General features: G+C 40.7%; 1 long non-coding RNA gene and 1 pseudogene across 1 annotated transcript; one reads left to right on the top strand and one right to left on the bottom strand.

The window, feature by feature from the left end:
* On the top strand, nucleotides 1-27543 carry LOC122058217. The gene is made up of 3 exons (XR_006133706.1): nucleotides 1-389; nucleotides 21114-21216; nucleotides 27138-27543. It is a non-coding gene; the product is annotated as an uncharacterized LOC122058217 (long non-coding RNA).
* On the bottom strand, nucleotides 24776-27465 carry LOC122058211 (annotated as a pseudogene).
* Nucleotides 27544-27686: the final 143 nt, after the last annotated feature.

Here is a 27686-nt window from a genome sequence, read left to right as displayed (position 1 = left end):
GGCCTTGTGAACCTGCTCTCTTGCAAAGATCCCTATTCGAAAAAAGCCTTGGCTCCCTTTGATCCCTTCTCTCGCTCAACTCTGGCATGGAGTAGCTTCGGTTGCCCCTGCTAGAAACGAGACATTCCACACTCTCTGGAACCCTATTTGGTGAAACCCCTCCACCCGCAAACATTCTTGCTTGACAAAGGAGTTCAGTTGCGTTTGATCCCTGCTCTCCCTCAACCCTGGTCTACACTAGCTTTGTTTGACATTGCAGTGAAGAAACGTTACTTTCCCTTGGAACCCTTTTGGTGAAACCCCTCTCAACATCGGAAGAGATCCCTTCGGCTGGAACCTTTATGGTGAAATCCCTGCTCTCTATCTCTCTTGTCTCTCATATCTTCAAGGTACTGAAATCGTCTTAGTTCTTTTGGTGAAACTCCTCTAAACAATCAAATGCTTCAGAATATTCTACCCTTTCTCAACCCTAAAATGTCTGAAATTTCAATTTTTTTGTTCAACTCCACTACAGCAGGTACACTATCTCACATTATAAAAACTATAGTTGTTTTTTGTTTGATTGATTATTGCTTTTCAATTTATCTATAAGTCAATCGATCAAATGTTTGAATGCTCTGTGTTGATGCTTTGTTCCTACTGAAGATAATCTATTCCACCCTCCCAATTGGTTTTGGTAATGTGTTTGTTTGATTATTGCTTTTTGAATGCTCTGGTTGATGCTTTGTTCCTACTGAAGAATCTGTTCCACCCTCCAACTAGTTTTGGTAGTGGTGGTGATGTGATAGGAACTTTCTCTAGATAAGTTGTTGATAACTGAGTTCATGGATAATTGTTAGCGGATGCACAAACCCAGGAGGACAGAAGTGATATGGTTGTAGCTGCAAGTTGTTATGGTTCTCTAGGAAAACTTCGTTGATTCTTAACTAGATTCAAGAAGAAATTACAGAATACTACTTTGAGGGTAGTGACCTCCTTGAGCAAAAGAAGAAAGGAGAAGAATAATCTTTTTCTAATTGCCTCTACTCTCATCCCATTACATCTTATATGTCCTCTCTAACCAAAAGCAGTTACAGGTCTATTTTCTGTTATTCCTCCTTTACACGTAATCCTCTAATGCTAATGGCCTCGTCCTCTGTCTAACGCTCATTGGGATGGGAGTTGCTTCTGGAGTCTTCGTTGCCAGCTCAGCCACCCTTGTGGCGATGTCTCCCTCAACAGCTTGGACCATAACACAAGCACAACCAACCGATTATGAAAACAGGAAAAAGATACATTGATAGGGGAAGGTGGGAACTAAAGACATAGAGAGGAATGAGAGAGGTCCCCTTCGTATCATTTCTCCTATTAGCTATGATATGAATACAGGTTCCCTTAGTACCTTTGCTTGGCAACTTTGTTAAAGGGAGTTTGGTTTTGGTGGTCCATATTCTACGTACATAGAAGTGTTGATGTGCATGTGTCACTAGTAGCCATTACTGCTAAGTCAACACAGAGCTTTATGGAGATCAAACCATCAGTTTTTTGTTTCTTTTACGACAATCAAACAGGTAACATGTTGCCTTTCCAATATTTAGCTTCATTCAGTATAGCCCATGCACTCCTTATATATATATATATATATTGAGAATATCAAAGAGATATTTCCTTTCCTTTCTTATGGTATTTCCTTGACTACATGTGCTCTTATATTTGATGTGATTGATTGTAATGCCCTTCCTTAACATTACTGTGATGGAGGGCCTGTAGAGGAAGGGAAAAAAATCCCTAAGTGAACTCAGAGTGCAGGGGAGAAGAGAAGAATTCACACAAGGGGGAAGAAGGTCACATGACTAATTGGAACCACCAAGGTTTCAACCAAAAATTCAATTCAATTCAACATTACTATACCCATCGGTTACATGCCTTTATATAATAAACTGAAATTAAACTTGCCTAATAAACATCTAAGATTGAAATAGCAACTTCTAATTCGCTCTCAACGGCTAGTTCTTGACTCCGGCTTCTCTGGCGATAAAGTGCTTACTCCCCACCCCTTTCTCAGGCAGTGGCGGTCGGTAAGACTCTTACCAGGTAAGTATAACTGTATCTTAACTACACCCTCCTTCTCGCTATTTTCTCTATTTTCAACCCTCGACTCTCCTCTTTAGCTCACTCTATTTCATAGCCTGATCCCTCTCTACCTTAGCGCTGACCCATATCATCTTCCGAACCTCTCTTACCCTCAATTTCTCCTAACTATTGTGTTGCCTGGTCTTCTCTAACCCTATCTACCTGCCAACCCATCTCTTCCCCAAAATCTCTCCTACATCTTAGATTTCTACATACTTGAACTCCCGATCAACCGACCCTCTCATAGATCTGCCAAATCTTCTCTACTGCCCTTGATTTCTTCGTACCCTACCTTAGAATTGAACTCGCCCTCATCTTATCCTCTTACTGAATCACCCCCACTCCCTGATTTCTTCCCTCAAATTTCCTATCTACACTTCCTCAACCGAAATAAACCTTCTCTTCTTCCTGCCGTGAGCACACCCACTTCTCGAGCCTCCGCTTCTGACCTATCTTCCCAAAATTCTCTTCTGCATTTTGGTTGACCGATATATGATTCTCCCTCACTCTGGTTGACACACCCACCCTCCGTGACTCTCCCTTACCCCCCTCATCTCAACCCACTCCTCAAGGCTTTCTCCTACTACTTTCACCCCGCATGGTATTTCTCTAAGATAATCCCTCTCATCAATTCCACCTTGTAGCTGAATACTCTATGGTTCGGCTACCTTGCCTCACCCATTGAATCGACTTAGGGGCTTGCAAACCCTCATCTTATAGCTCCTTGACCACTCCCCCCACCACCTTAGACTTGACCCAGATACTTGGTAAGAACTACTTTTCTACGCTACACCCCCAGCAGCTAAGATACAACCTAGTACGTTCGGCGCCAAGTTGTAATACCGCCATATGCTGAACTCCTCGAGGTTTCGTGAGTTCCCTGTGTAGTAAGGGACTTACTGTAGTTGTGAGTAGTATTGTCATCTGTTTTATGGTGCTAGCTGATCCCTTACAATTGCTACTTTATTTGTTGCCCATGCTTAATTAGCCCCATATACGTACATTGATCTTGGAACTCCATCCCTGTGTGGTCTGCTATACTTGATGCCCTTATTTATCGTTTGGTTGATAAGTGTAGATTGAACATTCTTCTTTGTCCTTGAATGTATTCATTGATGTAGAATCTTAGTACTTGGCGTTACTTGAGCTAACACTTTTTATTATGCGTGATATGGGTTCTTAAATCATCAACACCCCCTGGATCTCTTGTTTTCATTTTTTCGTTTGTTTAAATTATCTATTTTCCCTATAGTGATGCGTCAGGTAGGCAGCTCACCTTTTGCATGGATCCATTTTGTTTTTGTTTTATAACCTCTCTTTGATTATGATTTCACGTCTCACCAACTTGTTACAAATGTAGTTCACAAGTGTAGGATCCGACTTGCTACCTGGAACATTGGATCCTTAACGGGTAAGAACCTAGAGCTTATAGATGTCATTAGGAGAAGAAGGATTAATATTGTTTGTATTCAAGAGACAAGATGGAAGAGTAAGAAAGCTATGGCCTTAGAGGACTTCAAACTTTGGTACTCGGAAGATTATAGCCATAGAGGTGGAGTGGGCATCGTAGTGGACAAAGACCTAAAGAATGATGTCGTGGATGTGAAGACATTGGGGGATAGGATCATTGCAATAAAGATGATGTTGGAGAATGAGGTTGTCAACATAATTAGCGCTTATGCTCCACAAGTAGGGATGGATGAAGCTAGTAAAGCACAATTTTAGGAAGATATGGATGGACTAGTGCAAAGCTTTCGACATGATGAAAAGATTATCTTAGGAGGGGATCTCAGTGAACACATTGGGAAGGATCGACGAGGTTCTAAAGATGTGCATGGAGGATTTGGTGTTGGGGAGAGGAACGAGGAGGGGATTTCAGTTTTAGATTTTGTGGTAGCCTATGATCTACCTATTTTGAATACTTTTTTTGAAAAACGAGAGGAACACCTTGTTACCTATAGAAGTGGACTTTATTCCAGCCAAATTAACCTCTTTCTTACCAGAAGGGCCGATAAATTGTTGTGTAAAGATTGCAAGGTTATCCCGGGGGAGAGCTTAATATCGCAACATAGATTGGTAGTCTTGGATATACAGTTCTGCTCTCAGATTCGTAAATCAAGGAATCCGGTTTGCCCTAAGATTAGATGATGGAGACTAAAAGAAGACGTACATGATACTTTTACTGATAAAGTGGTCAAACATAGTAAGTGGGATAGTGAAGGAGACTCCAATGCGATGTGGTCCAAGATGACAACCTATATAATGAATGTCGCTAAAGAGGTCCCAGGAGAATCGAGAGGCATCGGGCATGACTTTAGAGAGACTTGGTGGTGGGGTGAGGAGTTCCAAAATGCCATCAAGCATAAGAAGGTCTGTTTTAAGACTCAGCAAAGGAATAAGGAAGATGAAGATAAAAATAAATATTACTCTTCTAGAAAAGAAGCTAGAATATTGGTGGGAAAAACAAAGGCGAAGAAATATGATGAGTTCTACTGTAACCTGAACACTAAAGCTGGGGAAAAAGCTATATATAAGTTAGCTAAGTTGAGAGACATGAAGAGCAAAGATCTAGAGCATGTCAGGTGTATCAAGGATGAAGGTGGTAGAGTGCTTGTTAAGGATGTAGGCATCATGACAAGATGGAGTGATTATTTTTCCAAGCTTTTAAATGGAGATAACCTGAGTGGATCTTACACTATTGAGCACCCTTCTCATCGGGACAACACTAGACATAGATATGTAAGAAGGATTGGAGTTTCAAAGGTTAAGGAGGCCTTAAGAAAGATGAAGTCTGGAAAGACTCCAAGCCCAGACGACGTCCCTATAGAAGTTTGGAAGAGCTTAGGGCTCAGTGGTGTATCTTGGTTAACTAATCTTTTTAACAAGATTATGAGTACAAAGAAGATGCCTGATGAGTGGAGAAGAAGTTTTGTAACCCCCATTTATAAGAATAAAGAAGATATCCAAGATTGCAATAACTATAGAGGTATAAAACTTATGAGCCACACAATGAAGCTTTGGGAGAAAGTTATTGAAGTGCACTTGAGAAGAGAATCAGGAGTCTCGGATAACCAATTTGGTTTTATGCCAGGGAGATCTTCAACTGAAGCTATATACCTCCTTAGAAGAATTATGAAAACCTTTAGAGCTGGTCAGAAGGACCTCCATATGGGCTTCATTGACTTGGAAAAAGCCTACGACAGAGTTCCTAGAGATTTAATATGGCATGTCCTAGATAAGAGAATGGTGTCGAGCAAATATGTGGAAATAATTAAAGATATATATGATGATGTGGTAACAAGTGTGAGCACCAAGAGTGGCCGAGGTTGCAAGTTCCCTATTTCTATTGGGTTACACCAAGTGTCCGCTCTAAGCCCCTATTTGTTCGCTCTTGTTCTAGATGAGTTGAAAAAAGATATACAAGGTGACATCCCTTGGTGTATGCTTTTTACGGATGATATGGTTTTATTAGATTACATAAAATCATGACTCAATGCTAAACTAGAGCGATGGAGAGCTTCCTTGAAAATAAGAGGCCTTAAGATAAGCAGATCGAAGACTGAATATGTGATGCGTAACTTTAGCCACTCTACGAGAGATAATGTCGAGGTGAATATTGAAGGAAGAGAGGTTAAATAAAGTAACTATTTTAGATATTTGGGATCTATCATTAATAAAGAAGGAGGTATAGAGGATGATATTTCATATAGGATCAAAGTGGGATGGACAAAGTGGAGGAGTGCGTCTGGAGTCTTGTGTGATAAACGTGTACCGGTTAAACTTAAGGAAAAATTCTATAGCACAGTTGTGCACTTGGCTATGATGTATGGGTTGGAATATTGGGCCATCAAGAAGCAACATATTGATAAGCTAAGGGTAGTAAAAATGAGAATGCTATGATGGATGTGTGGAAAAACTAGAAGAGATAAGGTAAGGAATGAACAAATTAGAGCGGATCTGGGGGTTGCCCCAATTCCTGACAAGCTTTGATAATGTTATTTGAGATGGTTTGAGCATGCTCAACGAAGGCCACCGGCTGCATCAGTAAGGAGGAGTGACTTGATTCAGATAGAAGGATTCAAAAGAGCTAGAGGTAGGCCAAAAAAGACTGTAGGAGAGGTTGTGAGGAAAGACATGTACAAATTAGGTCTTATCCCAAGTATGGCTCTAAATAGAGTGGATTGGAGGGCTAAGATCCATGTAGTGGACCCATTTTAGCTGTGTACTACTTTGTTAGTAATTACTATTCTGTCTCTTTTAATGCCTTCTTATTTTCTATTTCTTTGGCTTTGCTTGGATTCATGTAGCCGACCCCATTAAGTTGGGACAAGGCTTTGTTATTGTCATTATTGTTGAAATTAGAAACATAATAAAACTCAAAATGGTAACTCCCCCAATTGACTAATAACCACCCAAAATAAAGGATTATATATCATTCCTAAATAAAATAATTCATTACTTCCTAAATAAAATAAATCCTAAGATATCCTACTAATTCCAAAATTCAAATCGGATCCGGTTTGTCTCGATTGAGATTTCCCGAAGTGTCAACTTGGTTCAGCCTCGATTTTGCATCAACTCTCCCGATGTTAAGAAAAACTCATCCATGGATTTTAAAGAATGATAACAATAGAAACTCACGAACAGGGGTGAAGTGCTCGTCATCTGCATCACGAACAAAATCCATGATGTGAAGCTTTGGAGGTGCATTCAAGTCTGAAAAATCATAAGAAAAAAGGAATTCATGATGGTGAATAACTGGTACTGCATTGATATCCTTCATTACTTGATCCATAATTTTCTCACTTTCCAATGTCATCACATGTTCCATAATAGGACGGTCTTCCATTTGTGTTGATGCCTCTAGTTCATCTTATGGTTGTACTATGGGGTATTACTTTATTTGACTTAACCAATCCATGAAGATCAAATTTTTGACGTATGTGGTAAGCTTGGAGGGTGCAAACATTGTTGTCATGATCAAGAACACACTTTTTTGTTCCAACCAACCTCGACCCAATTTAATGATGCACTAAGGAGAGTCAAAACACTTCACAAAAAGCACTATCATAATAAGGAGGAACAAAAAATTCAATAAATACATTATCCTCCAACTTAAAAATAATCTAACTAGTCTCTGACAATATATCCACCATGGATTTGGAGACAAAAATTATCATTTAGTAGCTCATCAATTAACAATTTAGCAGACTTCCCATTGGGCAACCACACTCAAAATTTGAACACAAAGAATCCATGACCAATCTTATGTCAAAATGACTATGGGCCTCACAAAAATAAGACACCAACTCTAATAATCAAGTGGGTGGCAGAACTGTAAATATGGAGGGTTTTTTTTTTCAAGGATGGACGAATTGTAAATAATTGAAGTCCAGTTATAAACCAACCAACATATCACGTATGAGGCAGGGGTATATGTCGAAGCAAGAAAAGAATAGGACAATGGGGAATAAAATAGGAAAGGAGGGGTAATTCTGAAAATTTAGAAAAAGTTAAAGGAAAAATAACAGATCGTGGGGGAATGGAAGGGAAGGAAACAGATTCTTCAACCTCTGGAGTCTTGACTCGACTTGGCAGAGGACCAGAAATTTTCAAAGTGTTGATCTTCCCTGCTGGTACTCTGATGAAGCTGAGATTGATGGAAAACCTCGATTTTCTTTAGCCCTATAGATCCGAGATGATAGTCCAACGAAAAAAAAAATAGTCACCCTCCCAGATATCGATACTGTAATGCCTAGGCAGTAGTACTGAATCAACAATGGCTAGAGGATGAACTCGCGCTGCAGGGTTGATTTTAGGATCCAATAAATTAGGTATAGACACACCACTGCCGGATGCACCTTCACTAGAAATTTCAGAGATGAAGAAGAAAGAATGAAAGAGATTGAACAAATCTCTCCCAACCTTAGTCGTCTTCTTTCTTCTTTCTCACTTCTTTCTTCTTGCTATTTTCCTCCTCTTTTTTTTTTTTTTTTTTTTGCAGGCAGAACCCTAGAAGAAGGGGAAGGATTTGATTGAAAATCACAGGGGTGCAGGTGAGAGGTTTCAGCCAGGTTGGGGTTTCAACAAGTTTTTTTTTCACAGGTTTGGGATGGGGTTACGATGAGGAAAGGAAAGGGAGATGGTTACTTCAACAAGGTTAGGGAAGGGTGAGAACTGCTGGAAGACAGAGGAGGGTTATGGGAAAGGACTCGAATCTCTATTTGAACAGAGAATTTTTTTTTTTTATTGCTGTTCTCAGTCTTTATAGAAACCAGAACTGAGAAGGGGAAGAAAATAGGGAAAGAAAAGAGAACAAAGGAGATGGATTCTTCGGCTCTGATACCACTTGATGGAGGGCCTATAGAGGAAGGGAAAGAATTCCTAAGTGAACTCAGAGTGCAGGGAAGAAGAGAAAAATTCGCACAAGGGGGAAGAAGGTCATGTGACCAATTGGAACCACCAAGGTTTCAACTAAAAATTCAATTCATTTCAACACTACTATACCCATCGGCTACATGCCTTTATATAATAAACTGAAATTAAACTTGCCTAATAAAAATCTAAGACTAAAATAACATCTTCTAATTTGCTTCTTAGATTCTATTAATGAAATTAGAAACATAATAAAACTTAAATTGGTAACTCACCTAATTGACTAATAACCACCCAAAATAAAGGATTACATATCATCCCTAAATAAAATAACTCATTACTTCCTAAATAAAGTAAATCCTAAGATATCATACTAATTCCAATAATCAAATCTGTTCCGATTCGTCTCGATTGAGATTTCCCGAAGTGTCAACTCGGTTCAGCCTCGATTCTACATCATACTGCTTTGTAGGTTTGATTTGGAGTGGCAAAAAATATACAATGGTACTCTTTTAATCAACACTGTCCCACCAAAATCCACCCTTGTGACTTTCTGAATAAAAGAAATATACTTTGAAGAATGGTTATGACTAACTTTCATGACATTCTCTAGATGCAATACTTTGAGAATGAGTTATTGACCTTGGTTGACTCCAGAGATAACCCCTATTAGGATTCCAAATGTGATAACATTGGTGTTGAACTTGGTTTTACTTTTAATTTGTTGAGTTTCTAGGCTTGTTTCAACTCATTTCAAGCACCTTAGTTTGTAAATGAGAAAGAGTTTGATGTGCAAACTAATGCATTGATGCGCAGACTATCAATGAATTCACATATCCTATCTCCTTTAATGTATTACATAATTCTCCTTCATCTTCTATAAGGATTGAAATGAGACGATCTTTCGTTGTTTTCTTCTTCATTTTGTTATTAGTACGCTAGTGGATAAAACTGTTTTGAGGTTAGGTTTGTGGCATCGATTGTTGGGTGACTTCTAGTCAAGTTTTCAAACATATAGTAGTTAATTCGGAAAGGAAAATGATTTGTATTTTTCAGTTAATCAAGAAAGTGAAACATTGTCTTAGGATAGTTGACATACTAGAAGGCAAACAACATGAATAATTGAATATTAGTGGGTGTTCAAACTTAAAAGTGAAACTAACTTCCAATGTCTTGTTGTTAGAAGAAAATCTGTAGTTAAAGGATTGCTTTTTTTTTTTTTTTTCACATGAAATTGTTAAGATTACTCTAATCATATTTATTTGTCACATAGATTGACGACCATGGATGTGGTATGTTTGTATGGCTAAAAGAAAAAAACATCCATCTCTTCCATACAACATACACCACCTTCATCTCAATGTTCGGAAATATCAACATCATCATCGGGTTCTACATTACCATCCACTTCACACGAGTATATCAAAGGATATCTAGAAGGGGGAAATTAAAGGATCAGAGGATTGAATGAATATGTTGGAAGACATCCTCAAGCATAGTTGGCATGGCATCAAGGCTAACGAAGGCATTGAAGGGCTGTTTAAGCTCTTAGGTAAAAAGGCGCCCGCCTTAAGGCAAACAAGGCGACCAAGTATTATTTTTTATTTTTTACTATTTTCTAAAATTATTTAGTAAGCTACATATACCTTGTATCATAAAAAAATCAACATTAAACTACATCAAGTCATTAAAAGTCAACATTTAGCTATATCAAATCATAAAAAATCAACATTAAGTCATAAAAAATCAACATTTAGAGAAATGCTCTTGTTCTATAATAAGTTTGATTTGCTAAATGATTTTATTTTTATATGAGACTTTGTATTAGGTATAACATAAAACCAACTTTCCAACAAGTCTAAGTGATGGAGGGCCGGTAGGGGTAGGGGTAGGGAAGAAATCCCTGAGAGGGTCTCAGAGTTGCAGGGTGAGGGAGAATCGCACTAAGAAAGGGGGGAGAAAGAAGAATCATTCACACACGCCCGCAGGCTTCACAAATACTCACTCAATTAATATCTTCTTTAATCTAACTTGTCTATTGAACCAATTTAAAGGAAAATACAAGACATAAAATAGAAACTCAACTGAAATAAGAAACTACCCTAAATAAGGAAACAAATTGCAAATTGACTCTCTAACTCCTATGTGTACCTAAATTGCTAAAATAAAGTGAATAAAATAAAATCAAAGACAATCTTCCTAATAAACTAAATTTCTAAAATCCTACTAGACTAAGGACTCAATATGGATCCGGTTCATCTCTCGTTGGATACCCAGATGGGTATGGATCGATCCATGGATGCATATCTACATCAATTCCCCCGATGTTAAGAACAACCCATCCACGAGTTGGGAGAATCAACACAAATCGATCAGCATCCATCCTTGCCTATATGAAATCACTATTGAAACCAAGATCGAATGGTATGAAATTCATTACGCGAAGTTCATCGGTGAAGTAGTGACTCAGGAAAATAAAATTAATCAGTTCACTGAAGAGATCAATTGATTTAAAATCTTCCACAAGTGGATCTTCAACTTTCAATAATGCCATCTCATCTTCTACCTCTGGTGATTCATGTTCTGGTTCGTCTACCTATTATTCAATGACTGAGATCAAGTGGTTGAAGGTAGAGTGTTATGGATTTGAAATCCGTGCAAAGTTGTTGCATTTCACCAACTGCATCTGCTAAAGAATATCTAATAAAAGATCCTGATCTATCGGCCAGCCTTGCTTTTCTTCTTTCTTCTTAGTCAAAGGACGCAGGAATTGTAATTACTTGAATTTCACTTTAAACCACAAAGGATATCAATGTAGGAGGTAGGGGTAGACTTGGAATTAAGATAAAGAGAGGGGTAATTGATGGAAAAGAGAAATTAGAGACAAAAGATAAGGATCGATGGGGATTTGGGTGGGGTACCATAAGCTGACAAAATATGTTACATCCGTGCCCTAGTTCGGTCTAATTTGAACTGTTGTGACAGGACTCGGATCAGAGATCAGAAGTACGATCGGGTTTTGACTCGTAGCTGTGCATTGCTAAGGGGGTAGAGATGACCCCATATGTTTATGCATTGCATGCCTATCTACTGGGTGGGATTTATACCTTCAAATTCCAGACGGTAAGTGACCCAATTCCTCACACTTGAATTCCGACACGCATAAAAAATTACCGAATGGCCTTGGGCATGTCCGAGGGCAGCCACCCGTGCAAGACTAGCCATGGGATAGCAAGCTGTCAAGACAGCCCCTGGAAATAAGCCACCGGAAGCAACCTGGGCCTGGATCCAGTGCCTGTTTTTGGTGGGTTGATAGGTTCCTGTTGGGGTTCTGATGCCCGTGGTTCCCACCACTCGCATCGTAAATGATTTTGGATGATCCCAAATCATCCTCCACACCTTCCTCATAACATAAGCACTTTATAGACCTAAATGGTCGGGTCCTCGTGCCCTGAAATTCATTTTACCCCGATTGTTCCAAAAGGGGTCCAACCCAAACAGAACCTAAGGTCCACTTAAGTTATAATTTGGGAAATGAGGATTCATTTCATCATTTCCCTTGTGCTCAACGTAGGAGAGGAGAGAAAAAGGAGAGGAAAGAAGAAGAAGAGGAAGAAAAAGAAGGTTGGAGGCCTACCTTGGTGCCGGCTGCTGCCTTGTTGTTGGAGGTAAGTATAACCTCCCATACCACTCTCTCTCTCTTCATTTCGACCTAGAAAAATCTAGGTATGGGTGGAATCTTAGTGTACAAACCATGTTAAGATTGTAGAATGCGTGTTCTACCCTCCCGATGTTGTTCAAGCCCGATGAGCTCCGGTAACATGTATTGGCAAAAGACCAACTAGGGTTTAGATCGTTTGATCGACGTATCTCCCAAATGGCTTAGTGGAATTGGGATTTTATTGGCTTAGAATGATTCTAGGAACATCCCCTACAGACTCCACAAAGCAAATCCCAACGATCCGGCTAGAGTAGGAAAGCCCCAAAATGGGTGGACTGTTCTGAACCACCACTAGAAATAGCCCACCGGATCCACTGGGTCTGCTTCTGGTGGTATATTTCCAGTGGACATATGAGCCTTATGTGCTCTCTGTCTTCCCCACCAGAAACAGGACTGATATTTTTAGTGGAAATACCCTATTTCTAGTGGGTGTTTTCGGTGATAGTATTGTCACTTGGGGACAGTGTCTGTACCCTTTAGGGGGTGACCTGTGTTGGTCCCTCCCAATGTTCCAGACGTGTACTAATGTACAATTCCCTTTGTGTCTAGGACAGTGATGTGCACGTGCCCCGAAGCCAGAATTGATTTGATTGATTGGTGGTCGTACTTAAACCCAAACACACCCAATCGTAAACCAGGTGAGGGATGGACTGTGTTTATTTTTAAAATTTTTATTATTATTAAATTGCTCACATGCTTAGAATTATATGTTTAATTGTAATTACTCAAATGCGATGATGATATGTTACATTTTTTATTTACGATTATGATATGAATTGTATGGAGATGTATGATGGGATCCAGTGTGGCCGAGGTGGTACCCTACACTATGCCAGGTGATGCACCCTACACTACCAGGTGATGCACCCTACTCAATGTTTGGCTGTAAGCACCCCTAGAGGAAGTGTAGTGGGTTTGAACTATATTTATGAGCCTTGTCCAGTGACCATAGGTGATCATGAGTTGAATGCTCACTTAATCGAGTTGGATATGACCGACTTCAATGTGATTTTAGGAATGGATTGGTTGTTCGCATACAGAGCCAGTGTGCTATGTGTAGAGAAGATTATCATTTTCAGACCTTGTGATGATGATGAGTTTGTATTCCAAGGGGATAAGCTCAGGAAACCCAAGAAGGTTATCATATCCGTGCTCCAGATGAAGAAGCTATTAGATGAGGGATGTCAAGGTTACTTAGCATCTGTGATAGATACTGAGATAGAGATTAGGCCATTGACCGAGTTTGATGTAGTGAGGGAATTTCCTGATGTATTCTCAGATGACTTGATAGGTTTGCCCCTGAACTGAGAGATAGAGTTTGCTATAAACCTACTCCCCGGCTTGGCACCAGTGTCAAAGGCCCCTTACTACATGGCCCCCACAGAGTTGAAGGAATTGCAGGTGCAACTTCAAGACCCTCTAAAGAAGGGATTCATTAGACCTAGTGTATCTCCATGGGGAGCACCGATATTGTTTGTCAAGAAGAAAGACAGAAGTATGAGATTGTGTATTAATTACCGGGAGCTTAATAAGATAACCATCAAGAACCGGTATCCTTTGCCAAGGATAGATGATTTATTTGATCAGTTGCAGGGTGCCAAGATGTTCTCCAAGATCAACCTTAGATCGGGCTACCACCAGCTCAGGATCAAGGATAGTGATGTCAGTAAGACAGCCTTCAGATCAAGGTATAGACATTATGAATTCTTGGTAATGTCATTTGGATTGACCAATACACCAGCTGTATTTATGGATTTGATGAATCGGGTATTCTAGGATGTCCTAGATAAGTTTGTGATAGTATTCATTGATGACATTTTAGTCTACTCCAAGAGTGTAGAGGAACATGCCATTCACCTGAGGTTAGTACTGCAACGGCTGAGGGAGAAGCAACTCTATGCCAAATTCAACAAGTGCAAGTTTTGACTATCACAGGTGGCATTCCTAGGCCACATTGTTTCAGACAAGCATAGAGGTTGATCCAGGAAAGGTGAAGGCAGTTATAGAATGAGAGACTCCCAAGAGTGTAGTAGACATACATAGTTTTCTGGGATTGGCCGGATACTACAGGAGGTTTATTGAGAACTTCTCTCGCATTGCTACTCCGATGACCCGACTCACACGAAAGGGTGTAAAATTTGAGTGGTCTGATGCTTGTGAGAAGAGCTTCAAGGAGCTAAGGCAAAGGTTGGTGTCAACTCCAGTTTCTGATCAGTACAGGTGATATGGTTGTTTATAGTGATGCCTCCAAGATGGGATTGGGTTGTATATTGATGCAGCACGGGAAAGTCATTGCTTATGCATCCCGTCAGTTGAAGGATTATGAGAAGAACTACCCCACCCATGATTTGGAGTTTATAGCTATGATTTTTGCACTGAAAATCTAGAGACACTACCTGTATGGTGAGAAGAGTGAGATCTTTAGTGACCATAAGAGCCTCATGTACTTCTTCACCCAAAAAGAGCTCAACATGAGATAGAGGCGTTGGTTAGAGCTGATAAAGGATTATGATTATACTATTCACTATCACCCAGGAAAGGCCAATGTGGTAGCTAATGCACTCAACCAAAAATCCCAGTCACTGACTCTTGCATCACTGACCACCAATGAGTATCTCCTAGAGGAGGTTAGGAAACTAGACTTGGAACTATTAGTAGAGTGTGTCACCTTGTCACTATCGACATTGGTGGTACAACCTAGATTGGTGGATAGGATCACTATGGCTCAGGTTACTAATGTAGAGTTGCAGAAGCTGATAGCAGAGTGCCATGAAGGAACTCAAAAGGACCATGATTTCTCTGTAACTGAAAGCGGAATTCTCCAGTTTAAAGGGAGGTTGTGTGTGCCCAGTGATGGTGATTTGAGAGACACAGTTTTGAGAGGCACATAGCTCTCCATACTCCATTCACCCCGGTAGCACTAAAATGTACAAGAACCTCAAAGGCTCCTACTAGTGGAAAGGAATAAAGAATGATGTGGCCATGCATGTGTCTAGATGCCTCACATGCCAGCAAGTCAAGGCTGAGAGATAGAGGCCCCATAGGTTATTAGAGTCCCTACCTATTCCGGAGTGGAAATGGGAGAATATTACCATGGACTTCGTCACAGGTCTACCCCGTACACAGAAGGGTATGGATGCCATTTGGGTAGTTGTGGACCGCTTGACCAATGCAGCTCACTTTATCCCAATCAAGATCACATTTTTTATGGACAAGTTGGCCAAGTTGTATGTCGATAACATCATCAGATTGCATGGTGTGTCGGTTAGTATCATCTTTGATCGAGATCCTAGGTTCACTTCTATGTTCGAGACATGTGTGTAGAAGGCTATGGGCACACGGTTGGATTTCAGCACTGCCTTTCACCCTCAGACCGATGGTCTGTCGGAAAGGACTATTTAGACATTAAACGACCTACTCTGAGCATGTGCCTTGGATATGAGTTATAGTTGGGACCGTGTCCTAATCCGGTTTAATTTGAACTATTATGACAGACCTCGGATCAAAGATCGAAAGTACGACTGGGTTTTGACACATAGCTATGCATTACCAAGGGGGTAGGGATGACCCCAAATGTTTGTGCTTTGCATGCCTATCTAACTAGAGGGGATTCATACCTTCCGATTCCAGACGGTAAGTGACCCGACTCCCCACACTTGAATTCTGGTACGCATAAAAAATTACTGAATGGCCTTGAGCATATCCGAGGGCAACCACCCATGCAAGACCAACCATGGGACAACAAGCTATCAAGACAACCACCGGAAACAAGCCATCAAAAGCAGCCTGGGTTTGGATCTGTTGCCTATTTCTGGTGGGTTGACAGGTAGTTATCGGGGTTCTAATGCTTGTGGTTCCCGTCACTCACATCGTAAATGGTTTCGAATGATCCCAAATCATCCTCCACACTACTGGTATTGACATGAGCACTTTACGGACCTAAATGGTTGGATCCTCGTGCCCCAAAATTCATTTTAACCCAATTGTTCCAAAAGGGGTCCAATCCAAACAGACCTTAAGGTCCACTTAAGTTATAAGTTGGGAAATGAGGATTTATTTCCTCATTTCCCTTGTGCTCAACATAGGAGAGGAGAGAAAGAGGAGAGGAAAGAAGAAGAAGAGGAAGAAGAAGAAGGTTGGAGGCCTACCTTGGTGCCAGTTGCCGCCTTGTTGCATAAATCATTGTCGGAGGTAAGTATAACCTCCCATACCACTCTCTCTGTTTATTTTGAACTAGACAAAGCTAGGTATGGGTGGACTCTTAGTGTACAAACTATGTTAAGGTTGTAGAATGCATGTTCTACCCTCCCGGTGTTGCTACTGAGCTAGAACCAAGCCCGATAAGCTCCGACAACATGAATTGCCAAAAGACCAACTAGGGTTTTGATCTTTCAATCAACGTATCTCCCAAATGGCTCAGTGGAATCAGAATTTTATTGGCTTAGGAACATCCCCTATAAATTCCATGGAACAAATCCCAGTGATCAGACCCAAGCTGGAAAGCTCCAAAATGGGTGGACTGTTCTGAACTACCATTGGAAATAGCCCACCAGATCCACAGGTTTGCTTCTGGTGGTAAATTTCCAGTGGACATACGAGCCTTATATGCTCTTTGCCTTCTCCACCAGAAATAGGACTGATATTTTCGGTGAAAATGCCCTGTTTTCGATGGGTGTTTCCGGTGACAGTACTGTCACTTGGGGACAGTGTCTGTGCCCTTTGGGGGTGATCTATGTGGGTTCCTCTTGATGTTCCCGATGCTTATTGATGTACGATTCCCTTTGTGTCAAGGACAGTGATGCGCACGTGCCCCAAAGCCTAAATTGATTTGACCGATCGGTGGCCGTACTTGAACTCGAACACACCAGATCATAAACCAGGTGAGGGATAGACTATGTTTATTTTTGGAATGTTTATTATTATTAAATTGCTCACATGCTTAGAATTATATGTTTAATTGTAATTACTCAAATGCGGTGATGATATGTTACATTTGTCATTTATGATTATGATATGAATTGTATGGGGATGTATGACGAGATCCGATGTGGCCAAGGTGGTATCGATATCGTGATCGCCGTGTGTTTGGTTGTGTGTGAGACAGAATCTGGGGTGGCCGAGGTGGTACCGGTGTAATGATTACAGTATATATGTTGCATTCATGCATTAATTATGTGCATTAGATTTAGTTGTAGTCACGGGTTACACTTTGTGCCCAAGGTCTCACTGGTATCGTGTACCCAGTGATGCATTTTGAAATGGATGTGCTTCATGGCCAATGATTGGTACCGGTGTCGCGTAGTCCATACTCAACTGTGATATGTATGCTAAATTAGGTAAACGGTCTTGGGTTTTACTTTGTGGCCAAGGTCTTGCTAGTATCATGTACCTGGGACTGTATTCAGAGATGGATTAAACTTTGTGGCCGAGGTCTTGTCGGTATCGTGTAATTCATACTAACAGTATCACTATGAAGGCATGTAGCATATATGTGGTTAGGTATCACTCCCTATGATACGAACCCTTGCCAACAGGGGTTGAGGTGTTGGATAACCCATTATGGTATGTTTGATGTGCCTTTTTGGAATGCCATACCCGCGGTACGATGTGATTGTAGTCGGAGGTAGGAACCTATCTTACATGACCATTGATGTACTGGTGCCGTGATTGCAAGGAGGTTATCAGGGGTTTTCTGGGTGACCCATGGATGCATACGTGGACTGACAGGCTTCTATTCACAGCTAGGGTTTGTATCCTTGAGTAGTCGATGGCGGTTCCGAGACGAAGGATACATCCTAATGCGTCGTAGTAGCATTTACTAGACTTAGTTTGTATTATTAGATGGATAATAAATAAATGAACTGCATCATGTGTCACACCCCGTTCACACAGAACCGGATCGGTGACTGGGTAAACTCCGGTTAACCCAAACCTGCTAGGATCATCTGATACAGTATCCAACCATAGCATACACACAACTAAGATAATGTTCAATAGTTCAGCGGAAGACTTAATTTACCTGTAAATATCCCCAATATACTTGATACCTAAATTGTAGTACATAGATAAATACATGTGGGCCGACAGGTATGATATTTACACAAAAAGAATAACAATTCACGTATCAAGTACACAAAAGGGATCATCAAAAGAATAAAAAAATAACCCTGCATGGAGTCACTGCTGTGGTCCCACAGCACAGCCCTCGCACGTGCAATCTGTGCCATGCTCATAGTCCTCGGGGACCCACCAATCCTCTTCGGGGAATTCAACTGTAGGCCCCGACCCTTGATCTTCAGGCTGGTGACCTGCAAAATCATCTAAAAGAGGTGTACACGTGGGATGAGCTCACTAGCTCAGTAAGTGAAAAGAAGGACCACACAACAGTCCACACAACAAACACAACCATATGCACTATATGCTATGTAATTCATTTTAAATCACATCCACCTAAACAACATTATTAAGTATTTGGTTTAGTGCTACTATAACCACAGTACGCGTATACTCCGGGTACGAGCCGCGAACTCCATCCCCCAATACGCCCATAGGGCTGTCGGGGAAGGCCCACCGTGAGTACTCGAAAAATTAAAGCATGCCGACCACCGGCTCTCAACATAAAAGTAAATGAAAGAAAATAAAGGTGCTGACTCTAGCAATTTTAAAGCAGTACGATTGGCCCTCTTCAATATACCACTGAGGTTGCCGACTGTCCTAATGACTAGCTGGGCGTATGTCTAACCGCCATAGTGACCTGACAACTACGACCACTGCTTCCCCCCAAATGGTAACCCAACACCTCAACCCCTGTTGGGAAGGGTCGTAGCATGGGAAGATGATAATCCTAAAATGCATGCTCATATATGACATAGTACGATTGCATAGTACCACCGCGTCCCATTCTACGGGCCACCAATGCACTCGTTTTCAAGCCGACTATGGCATCTAGTCTATTAATGCATTATGCACAATGATGTCATCATTCATCACATAATCACATGATCATTTGACATTGAGAAAATAAACACAACACACATGTCATAATAATATGAGGATGACTAAACTATATATAATTTGCATGATGACATGGCTAGTCTAGATACAATTTAATAAATGCCAAACAAACCTTAAAATAAGGCCAAACATCCTCTCCCCACTTACCTGTTGTGTACAAAGATTCACGCCCGGTACGGGTGAGATCCGGTGCGAGAAGCGTAAATTTTGGTGAACTTATCACAAGTGAATGGGATTAGCATTTCACCACTTTGGGGTCAACACTAACAAGATTTGATGACAAAATCACATTTAGAATCCTAAAAGAAGGTCGCACGTCTGTTTTAGGTCCATTTGGATAAAAAAATCACGTTGGGAGCCTCTCGGGTGGGTCGGACAACCCACCGGTCTTCACAGGTGGGCGGGTCGACCCACCGGTCATGATCGGTAGGCAGGTCGGCCCATCGGTAGGGGCCCACCGGTGGAGGCCAAGGGTCAGCTAGGACCGGTGAGCAGGTTGGCCCATCGATCGGCCCACCGGTAGGGGCCCGCCGGTTGGCCCCGAGGGCCTGCCCTCTCAGGCGGGCCGTTTGGTCCACCGGTCTTGGCGAAAAAATACCCTTTTTTCTAAAACCTTCCCCAACCTTTGAGGAGTCAAATGGGGCTTTTCCAAATCCATTTTCCACACATTCAAGGTCTCATAAGATGATTCTAACCTAGATCTAGGTTAGATTTAAGGAATGGAAGCCATCTTACCTTCTTGCTCAAGAACTATTTCAAAAACCCCAAAATCACTTCAAATCACCAATGCTTCTCCAGCCTTGTAAACACTTCTTCAAATTCTTCAAAATCAACACATAGACCATCTATTAAACCTTAGATTCATCATCTCAAGGGGGATTTACAAGACCTCAAGAAACTCTACCCAAATCAAGGGTTTTACTTGGGTATGGTGAAAGTTTAAGGAATATAGCCTTCGCTCACCTCTAAACGAAGATCTCGTATTAGAGATCACTCTTCCGACGTCGGAATGGGAAGATCAAACCTTGGCGCCGCTTAAATCCATTTCTTCCTCCTCTTCCTTCCCCTTTCTTCTTCTTCGTTCTCTTTTCTCCCTTCTCTTCTCTCTCCTCTCTCCTCTTAAATCTTCTCACCAACTTCCCGTGTAATAAATGAGGTATTGAAAAACACAAATAAAGCTATTTATACTTTCTTAAAATCATTAGTAGCACATGGGTGGGTCACTTAGGTGGGCGGATGCGCCCACCTATGACCGCCCACCTGAGGGCCAAAAATTGGCCAACAAGTGAGATTTTGGTGGAATTCGACTCTCAGCATGAATCTCACCCTCGGCGCAAGGTATATTATACGTATGCGCTTTAGGATGCGGTTACATACTAGCTTTATCCGTACATGGCCTTATGATATGTGCATGTACACGACTTGGGTACACCCGTCTCCTCTGGCACTGACTTAGACTTGTCTGGCCAACCGATGTTCAAAGTCACCCTTGCCATCATGGTCCATAAGGAACCCGCCTTAACCCTCTCCGGTTTGGGTCCTACATGGTTAAACCGGGTCAACCGTGTAATTAGACCGGGTTTAAAAAGTAGGGTATCACATCATGAGTATCATGGAATATGTGTTTAATTTTTACAATCATGCATCATAAATTATTACTGCTATTGTCTTGCTTGGATGTGCTTGACCTCACCCCTCGCTGAGCAAGTTGGAAAGCTCACCCCACGTATACACCCCTTTTTAGATGATGATGCAGGTACCGTGGTGCCATAACTTACCTCTGAGTTTGATTTCAAAAGCTTAGACATGAGCCAATAAAATTGTTTGATTCATAACAAAATAAGAAAATAAATAAAGGAAAAAAGCTACCCACTTATGTGTCTTTGTCTAGGCAAAGCGGGTACGAAAAGACTATATTGCCCCTCAATGCTCTGAAGATGCATCTACGTGGCCTCCCCTTGGTGTACAAGCTGATGTAGTGGCTGCATAAGCAGGTAACATTCTCCTACCCATAAATATATAAATAATTTATTTGATCAGCTGGAAAAGAAGAATAAGAAGAAAGAGCTTTGTACCTGAGAAAGGAACCCTGAAAGCTCCTAAAGTAAGCAGTCTGTATTCTTTCCCTATGTGGAGACCATCCTCATATAGGATCCATAATCCATAAGGTGTGGGTCCTGCGTGCTAGAGGAGGGTCCCACACCCCATGAATGGATGGTGGATCCCTGTTTAGGGATGGTTCCATCCCTACATGGGGATACGATCTAAATTCAGCAGAAGTATGAATTCTTTCCCCACTTGGGGACGACGGCACATGGGACCCATATCCATTGGTGTGCATCAAACACCCCATGGATGGTGGATCCTCGTGTCGGGTGGGATTTTGATTCAATAGGAGTCCATATCCACTATCCACAGGATCTGGGTTCTATGTGGTAGAGATGGGTCCTATTCCCTATGAACGATGGATCCTCATAAGGGGATGAGTTTAGATTCAATAGGAGTTTGGAATCTCTCTCCAAGAGGGGATAGGATCCACTATGGTGGTGATCCCCACATGGGGATGGAATCCAGATCCAATGGGTCTCATCCCCATGAGGGGATGAGATCCAGATTTAGTAGGACTCTGGATTCTCTCCCCACATGGGGACAATCCCCACTTTACATGGTATCCATCAATTGTCCACTGGATCCTGGCTCAGCGGAGAAGACCTTATGATCCCACATGGGTGAAGCACATGTTTCACATTACATTGTTTGTTGGAGTTTCAAAAATCTTTATTATGATTTGATCTGGTTTTTTACTGATTTTTTGGTGGCCGTTTGAATAAGATTTAGGACCTATCAAGTAAAACTTTTATTTTGGTAAGAACCTATCTATTGGCTACAAATTGGTAATAGATACAAGGCAAAATGGTTATGTGCGTGGGCGTGCTAGAGTCGTACAGACTCGAGAGAACAATCATGAAATATTTACTGATTCCTAACGAGGGAGAAAGTGAGGTATTTCCATGCCTCGATTGCTCCAAGGACTTAAAATTGAAAGGAAACTCATATAATGAAATAGAAGAGGCCTTCCATTCATTAAAATTGGTCCAAGAAGAACAAAATCCATTACATCAATCATGGAAAAACAAAGGACTACCATGAATGTAAACCGAGAAAACCATGACGAAACATAGGCCGTCATGGTCATTGAGACAGTCATGACAAAGCATGGGCCGTCATGGCCTTGGCTAAGAAACGGAATTAATCTGTTAAGAAAAATACAAAGAAAAGACTAATCTTCTAAGGAAACGTAAAAATAAAGACTAAAACTAGTCTACTTGAAAAGAAAAAGATAAATGATGCATTGTGTTGTTGTTTGATTTTTTGGAGACATCTTTCTTCTTCTATTGAAATCCCTTTTATAGTCTGATTTGCACAACTTGAATAGTTATAACTGCTTGAACTAGTTTAAATTGTACAAGTGTTACCCCCTCAAACTAATAAAAACTTAACCTTGGTTTACTTCGTGCATCAATCATCCAAACCGTATTCAGTTAGCGTGACTGGTCGGTAATACGGTCAGCCTGATTGGTCGGTCTAACAATATTTGATCAGTCTGCTCAATCAACCTAATAGTCATTCTAACCAATCAACCCCTTAATACAGGTTTGTCATTTTTTGGTCAACTTGATTACCGGTCAGCTTCTTAACACAATAGATCAATAGATTGACTTCAGATCGATCGCTCCCTTAATACATGCTTTTCTTGTAGGCCAGATTTGCTAAAATGGGATACCAACACTATCAAACAAGCCTGCCAAGTGTGCCATAAACTCAACAACTTGTTGAGGAGGGCTTAGCCTTCTATTCATAGTTTCTATAAATAGAAACCCCGCGAACCGTCCTAACAACTCATATATATCAACAATACCTGTCATTGTTATCAAGTGTCAAACATTCTCTCTCTCTCTCTCTCTCTCTCTCTCTCTCTCTCTCTAAGTTGCATAGTATTGCATGACGTTGATAGCATCATGGGAGTTTGAGATGAGAGAATGTGGAGTCTTGGGATGAGCAGAATATATCCAATGGAGATGGATGGAGTGTACTCTTTATATTTGTAGCGAGGATTCTTTTCATACAAGCAATCTAAGAGAGCTGTCATGACAGGCATTGTATGTTGGGTTTTGTGGGCTACACTAATGTCAGTGATCCATTGGGCCCATGGTGGTTCAGCCCACTTAGAGAGATAGACCCAGCCCACCTATTGTGGGAGTAGTTAGGGCTGAGTGGGATACTATAAGTAATCGTTATGGTCCCTGTAATCACACAACGTGAGAACACAACTTCCTCACAGAGTTGTGGGAGACTACAGAAGAGGTCTAGGTTGTTCATGACTTTGTTCGTAGGACCGATCTTCAAGTGCGAGGAACCTGAAAACTTATGGAGGCTTCCCAAACCACAATAGGAGTATTGTTTCAGTCCCTAAAAGTAAAAGGCTCTCTAATTCCTATTCTTTGTTTGTGATAACTCTCTTTAAATAGTGTGTTCTAAGGTCTGAGAAGGGAAGATCCTTCGGTCATATTTTCCCAATAAATGATATTAGAGCCACCATTCTCGGACTTAGAACCGTTATAGACCTCAATCCTGAAAAACCTAAGATAGGTTTGATGCTCCCTATCCCTAACTTTTGCATTATCTACTACTGAGTTATCCACCAATAAACCAGATTAAGAATGAAGAATAGAGCATCTTCATTATTTAACTCGTAGCAAATAAATTTGGAATCACAGACTTTGTGAACCCAAAAGAATGTGGAGAGAAACCCATTAGCGAGGAGAAGCTTACCTTACAAGTGATTGCGGAAATGCGGAAATGACTGAAGGAGGTGCTGACTGTTGCAATTATCAACTCGTTTCAAAAAACTCCCCCGCAAATTGAACCAAATAAACACAAATAAAACCCTAATTCTTGACAAACAAGAAGATCAAATAAAACCCTAATTCTTGAAGGAATCTTGAAAGCCTATTCAACCGGGAAAGAACAATAATTAATCAAGAAATAAATTCTCAGAGAAAATACGTAACCAGATTTATACCTCGAAGGACCGAAAACAACCATCAATGATTGAACATTATATGCAAACATTGACCACTACAATCATAAAAATAAGGATAATTTACAACTTCACCCCTTAGAGAATGCCACTATTATAGAGACACCCCCTTCTTAATACCAAATTGCGTTCACATCCCCTATCGTCAGTTTGATGGTGGCCGTTTTTTTTTTTTTTTTTTGAGGGGTGGGGGTGGGCGAGGGGAGCCTGCCTGATGGCACAGTTGGAATGAGGATTTTGTAAGACAAAAAGGATTCAAATCTGTAAAAGGGTAACAACAATCTATAATTAAACTAACAATGAACCATCAAATATCAAAACTCACCTACTTTTATTCAGAATAAATATTCATAATACCTATATAATATGCAGAACATATACCCATAAACAAACTGTGCTGACTGCTTAAACCAAATTAATGAACAAGCTGTCTAGTTGAACTGTCGACAACCCTACCTTGGACGCTTTGCCTGAAAGGGAAATGACACCCTTTGGGGATTTTGCATCTGCAAGTCTGTTGTTGATTCTTGGGGAGGATTTGGGTTAGTTGTAGTTGCCTCTTCATCTTCCTCTGTTTCTTCAACTGTTTGAGAAATTTGCTTCTTGGGCTGATCAATATGTCCTGTTCAGGTGGGAGCGGGATCCCTGGCCCTGCAATAGACTTTGGCAATGGGGTTTTGTTCCTGTTCCTAGCCAACTCGAGTAGAACCTGTTTGATGCATCACAAATCATTAGATCATTAGCTTTTTCCCATATTAGAACCTGACAAATATTAAGAACTTTTTCCCCACATATTTGACTCCCCAAGGCTTTGTTTCCAGAAGAAATTAAGGGAAAGGGAAGTGAAAATTTTCAAACTTAAAAATGAAACTTTTGTATAACCTGTCTCAATGAGAAGGTTGAAAACTTGGAAAGGTCAGCTGAGCAAAGTAGTACAGAAAATCCCTCTCAATAAAAAATGTCCCGAGCTTTAGGCCAGGAGTTGAACCTTCTTACAACTGAACTGAAGTTAGCTACAAATACAGAATAGAAGAATAGGAAGGCCATGGATGATCTGGCATTAGCCCTTAGCCCTTAGGGAAAGTCTCAACAGAGGTCAATGAGGCAAAGGGGGAAAACTCATCTCAAGCCAATCTGAAAGAAAGAATGCAATGAGAGAGATAGAACACTTCCAGCAGATCATGAAAAGCACAGAGGAGAATTGTGTAGAAAGCAAAGAAATAAAATAATCAGATCAAAGTGAAGCTGAGAGACTGAGATTAGAAGCTGAGGAATCAAACTTGGCCTGGAACAGAAAAGAAATTGGGTTTATTAATTGTATAAAGGAACCGAGGAGGAGTTTCATGACATATAACAAGAGAACAAAAAATTATTAGAATCAACGAGGGAGGCAGAGCACATTACCAAGGTGTCAAAGGAAGAAAACAACAAACAGTGAGATATACTCAAAATAAACACTGAATGAGGCTAATGTTGCAAAGGAAGCTGCAGAGAATGCCAGGACTGAGAATTACCAACTCAAAAATAGTCTAGCAGAGAAAGCTATTTCTTTGCAGGATCTAATGCAAGAAAACGAACATCCGAGAATCAATGAAGCCAGAGCTATTGATAAAATCAAGAACTTGTAGAGGTTTCTTTCAACATCAACAACAACAGGAACAAGACTGGTCTGTTTTTTTTTTTTTTTTTTTTTGTTGGATGAATAACAAGACTGGTCTGTTAATCAAAGACAAATAACCAAAACTATCTCTGGGTTTAGAAAACTTTGCACACTGCACTGCAATGGGCCAAGAACTAGAATGCACCAGCCAACGTTTAACATTTGCCTTCCATTCCTAGGGAAGGACCTAGCATCACCTTTTGTGACCTCACTGATCACTTTATGGCCATTCTGATCATCAGAATCAGCATTGTTACTGCAACCACCTACATCATCTTCGGGTGGAGCATAAGCAGATTTTGCCAGAAGATACTTACTGGAGCAGTGTAAGCTGTGACTTTGGAAACTGTGCTTCAAGACGTTCTTTGGGCTTCTGAGCTCCTTGCTTTCCCAATGCCCACTCAAACTCAGTATAATCACAGATAGTTTTCACATGGTCATCCAAATTTTTTCTTGATTATTTCCTCTTGTTGCTGGGTGAGGGCATTTAAATTTTCCTCTTTCTTGTCCACCTGTTGGGTCCTCCTTGGATAAGTCTATACTACCCTGTTCTTTTAGGTGTACTTTCTGTGTTCTGTTGCTCCTCCTTATCATGGATTGTACCATTCGAGCCTTTTGTTTTTTTTTTTTCTTTAAACGCTTTTCTGAAGCTCTGGAGAAAGCTGCAATCAGTAGGTCGAAAAACCTCCCTTCTTGAAAGGAGGTACGCTAAATTCTTCTCTTCTGCGGGGAATAGGAGATTGGATCTAGCCCATAAAAAGAATGCTTGGTTTAAATAGGTTCAAAAAAGATTTTAGAATGTCTAGAGTTACGCAGAGGAGCCAAATTCAAAGGGAGTGGTGTGATGGTAAAAACGATTTATTAGTATGGAAATCCTGTTTCCCCATTCAATTCCATTTGAATTTTGAGAATTTATCTACTGATCTAATGCTGGATAAGAATATAACCTAATGCACTATACTAAACCCACGTAACAAGTCTTCAAGGATCTGAAATGGCAGAAAAATTCAACTCTACACAGTTTGAGAATAATAATGTCCATGTCAGGATCAGAAACCAAGCTTTGGAATAGTTTCACAGAAATAAATTGCTGTGTTGGATATTTTTTAGTAATTCAATCTTAAGAATTCATGAGCACTGAAGTGACTGTGCAGGACACAACTTTTTATTGGGAACAACAAAAATACGTTTCCAGGAATCAATGCGAAAGATTACCTCTCGAGGTGGGGGTTGGGAGAAGCTGAAGTTGACTTTTGTCTGGATGGCAAGCTTGACATCATCACAGTCAATTGCAGGCTTGCCAGCATGTTCGGAGTACACCAATGCATCTGTCAAAACATCACCAACATAACGATACCACAGTTCAAGGAACTGGTGCACCACACGGGGCTCATATTCCCGGACACCCATTGATTTCAGCAATGATTTGACTATCTTTGCATCCCTTGGCAATTCCTCGTCTCCCTCCTCCCTCTCTGCCATCAGTAGCTAGCTTTTTGCCTGTGTAAAAGCCCATAATACAGTCCTCTGAGTATCATTTCAACACATGATTAGAAGAGAGATCACTCCATAGACAAAACATAATCTTAAAGAACAATTTTATTACTACCCCGAAAAATGCAACAGGAAAATGAATGGAGACAGCAGAAGTTACTTAAAATGATCTATGAGAAATCACAGTCAATGAGCGACAAGTTCATAAA

Source organism: Macadamia integrifolia, chromosome 2 (genome assembly GCF_013358625.1).
Source record: "Macadamia integrifolia cultivar HAES 741 chromosome 2, SCU_Mint_v3, whole genome shotgun sequence".
Lineage (NCBI taxonomy): Eukaryota > Viridiplantae > Streptophyta > Magnoliopsida > Proteales > Proteaceae > Macadamia > Macadamia integrifolia.
This window is presented reverse-complemented; position numbering and strand designations above follow the sequence as displayed.